The 3,906-nt window shown below is 44.8% G+C and overlaps 1 long non-coding RNA gene across 1 annotated transcript; it reads right to left on the minus strand.

The window, feature by feature from the left end:
- Positions 1 to 954: 954 nt before the first annotated feature.
- On the minus strand, positions 955 to 3,778 carry LOC120244639. Its single transcript, XR_005531594.1, has 2 exons — positions 3,605 to 3,778; positions 955 to 1,338 (listed from the first exon to the last, which is right to left on the minus strand). It is a non-coding gene; the product is annotated as an uncharacterized LOC120244639 (long non-coding RNA).
- Between the last annotated feature and the right edge of the window lie 128 nt (positions 3,779 to 3,906).

Consider the following 3,906-nt stretch of genomic DNA (forward strand, 5'->3'; position numbering starts at 1 on the left):
GGGGCGTTTGGGTGGCTCAGTCAGTTAAGCATCTGACTTCAGCTCAGGTCATGGTCTCCCAATTCACGAGATAGAGCAGAGCCTGCTTTGAATCCTCTGTCTTCCTCTCTCTCTGCCCCTCTCCCGCTCTCTCTCAAAAAAAATAAATCTAAAAAAATCCACCACAAAAATATAAAGAAACAAGCTAACCAATTAATTAATAAAACTGGCTTAAAAAATAAAGGACATTTAGGAAACCGGATTTAGGCACTCAACGTGTTAATTGGTAGTGAGGTGCATTGCTTTTAGGCTCACTAACTCGGTGGACAGAGATAGGAAACATATACCATATATTACATGTGTATGTGGATATGTTGATATGCATATGTGTACACATTTTCATCTGTGACTATTGCTGTATCTACCTGTGTGTCTGTATATATTTATACACGCACACACAATAATAATAATAAAAACATAAGTTCATACTGCTACCTCAATTCCAGTCCAACACCTCAGGGCTCTTTCTAAACTTCCTGTTTCAATGTTTATAAATATCTTCTCTGGCAATGAGAATTTTGGCTCGTGTGATCCTCAGTGTATTTACCTATTTGCTCAGTCTCCCAACCACACCAGCTGTCTCTCCTGCTCAGTTCCGCATCCCACACCCTTCCCGCCTGGTGTCTCCCCACTCCCTTCCCTGGAGGCTTGTGCTGGGGGGGTGGGAGGGGGTCCCTGTCCACGCCTCTGTGTGGCTTCCCAAACACGGCCACTGCCCTGTGACTTCAGCCACCATGCTGACTTCTCCATTGTGGGGGTGGAAGGGAAAGGAGCACAGTGAATGTTTTGGGGGTTAAAAAAAAAAGAAAAAGAACAAAACTTGCTCTCTGTTCCATGTGCTTTCGTTCTATTTCCCAGCACCTGGTACTGCATTTTCACAAAGGGAAGCACTTGTGATAGACGGGAAAGATTGAATGTAGTAAGTTACAGTTTTAGTTAAGGTCCTAAGTAAAAGATTTGACACCAGGCTATCAGGATTCCAACCCACACCCGCTGTGGAACCAGCTGCAAGTCGTCACAGTGCTGCCCAGCAGGGGCTGAGGCCACGCTCTAACAAGTGAACACGCTTGTGGTCTAGGAAGGGTTAATCAGTCATAATGGCTATCAGCAGAAGGCTCCATTTGCTGAAGAGCTGGCTGTCCTTGGGTGGGCACAGCAGAGGAGGATCCCCGCCGTCTGCACATGTCCTTGGCGACTGTGAGGTCTCAGCTGTGACAAGCCTGCAGGCACGTTTCTCAGCCTTTCCCCTGCTGACTTGAGCTTCATGGGTGCCTTCTCGTCAGAGCCCTTGCCTATCACCTTAGGGGAGAAACACTGCAATAGTTAGTTTCACATTGCAAAGTCAGAGAAATAATCTGGCTTTTAGAAACCACTCTGATAGCACTTTCTGGAAATTGTGGGAGGTAAGTGCACCTTGAGTGCACCAGGCACCATGCAGGCACCATGCAGGCACTGGCTCTTTCATTTCTAGCGTAGCGTTTACTCGTTCCCCCTACTGCATTCCTTGCACTCACCAGAAAGCATAGATTAAAAAATATTTTTTAATGTTTTATTTATGTTAGAGAGAGAGAGGAAGAGAGAGAGAGAGAGAGAGAGAGAGAGAGAGAGCCTGAGTGGGGGAGGAACTGAAAGAGAGGAAGACACAGAATCTGAAGCGGGCTCCAGGCTCTGAGCTTTTGGCACAGAACCTGATGCAGGGCTCGAACTCACGGACTGTGAGATCATGACCTGAGCTGAAGTCGGACATTTAACCTACTGATCCACCCAGGCGCCCCCAGAAAGCAGAGATTTTTAGCTTAATATAGATCAGGGTGCCCAAAGCTGAGCACTCTCAGGGTCTGCCTTTATTTCTGGCCACATGCTCTCCACTTACAGGAAGTAAGTACACTTAATCATCTCTGCAATTTGCTTCATTTGCAGGCTTGAGGCGGCTCATGACCCAAGACGGGGCTGGCAAATTTCTTTCAAAACAAATGCCAGCTCTGGTTAATTGTTAGTATAGGCTTGAGAGAGCTGTATGGTAAAGGACTTTGATGCGTCTTTGGGGCTCAGTAGGAAAGAGTGCTATAATTGATTAGTGATGTCTGCCATGCGCATGGAAGGGAGGAATGGGGTAAATGAACGCCGTATTTGCCACCCCTATCTTAGTAGAAGATAGGTAAGATACTCTTGCCTAAGGGAGTTAGTAATTATCTTAATTTCAAAACGGTCTTATTAGTCTTATATCATGTCTATTGGCCTTATTTATTTATTAATATTTAACACATGTATTCCTTGATTAATGACAAGGAAAGAAAGGGAGAGGGGCTCAGTCGGTTAAGGGTCCAAGTCTTAGTTTCGGCTCAGGTCATGATCTCACAGTCATTCGATTGAGCCCTACATCAGGCTCTGTGCTGACAGTGCAGAGCCTGCCTAAGATTCTCTCTTTGAAATAAATAAATAAATAAATAAATAAATAAACAAACAAACTTTGAAAAAAAGAAAAGAGAGAGAAATGTGTTTATTGAGTATCTATTAACAGTCAGTTACTTCTTTTGGGAGCTTTATGAAATACATCTCATTATATATTCAAAGGAATTCTATAACATTGGAATATTACTCTTCTTAAATAAATAAATTAAGCCTCTGAAAAGTAAAATATTTGCCTAACCATAATAGAAAATTTCAAATCCAAGGATGATACTTATTCTGACATACTTGGACAAGGGTTCTAACCTTGGGAACTTATTAGAGTCTCCCGAGGAGATTTTTTTAAATATTTGAAAATACTGACAACTGCATCTATCCTGGATCAGCTGCATCAGAATCTCTGGGGCAGGGGAGGCTCAGACATAGGAATGGTTTAAAAAATTCCCCCAGTGATTAAATTCTGCGGCCAGAGGGGAGGACTGTGGTGCAAAGGGAGTAGAAAGCAGGACAATTAGAAAGCAGGATGCCCGGGGCGCCTGGGTGGCTCAGTTGGTTAAGTGTCTGACTTCGGCTCAGGCCATGATCTCATGGTTCGTGAGTTTGAGCCCCATGTCGGGCTCTGTGCTGACAGCCAGCTCAGAGCCTGGAGCCTGCTTCAGATTCTGTGTCTCCCTCTCTCTCTGACCCTCCCCTGCTTGTCTCTCTCTCTCTCAGAAATAAATACATTAAAAAAAAGAAAGAAAGCATGATGCCCACTCTGAGCCCAGCTCTTCCTTTTGTCGTTTTTCCCCCCCACTCTAATTTAATTCTCGTACGATTCCTTAAAGGAAGCATTATTAGCTTCCCATTCTACCGATGAGAAAACTGAGGCTCGGAAAATGCGACAATTGCCAAAAATCTTGTAGTAGAAGTGGAATTTGAATGCAGATCTGTTTGCCTCCAAAGCACTTGCTGTTCCGTTAGACTCTAAATCCGGCTTCCACCCTTAACCTTAGTGTTGAGCAAATCTGGATGCCACTTAGCTTCCAAATTCGACTCCAAGCTGTCATCCCCTTCCCTGACTTCGTTCTTTAGCTCTGGCTGGAAGAACCATTCATAGTCTTAGCATTGGTTTCATGGTAAGCAAAACGCAAGAGGCCCACCCTGTAGTTACCACCTCTTATCCTATAGGCTTTGGGAAGCCCAGGGTGAGGCTGTGAGTCAAGGGTCCTTCATGGTGACCCTGCCTCTGAAGGACTTCCGTGTCTAGGCCAGCCAGATAAGTTTGAAGTCCCCTCTTTTGTCCCCAGGCAGTTCAAAGAGGCACAGAGGAGCTGTGGCCTGATCTCCTAAATCTATGAGTTTCGGGCACCTGTGTTTCTGCTTTGGCTGTTGTGATGTCACACTGACCTCAGCATCGTTGGTAAGAATCACGTGTCTCTGTGAGATAGAATAAACCATAAGGACCTTAGACTGGAA

Source organism: Hyaena hyaena, unplaced genomic scaffold (genome assembly GCF_003009895.1).
Source record: "Hyaena hyaena isolate Hyena2069 unplaced genomic scaffold, ASM300989v1 scaffold_388, whole genome shotgun sequence".
NCBI classification, from domain to species: domain Eukaryota; kingdom Metazoa; phylum Chordata; class Mammalia; order Carnivora; family Hyaenidae; genus Hyaena; species Hyaena hyaena.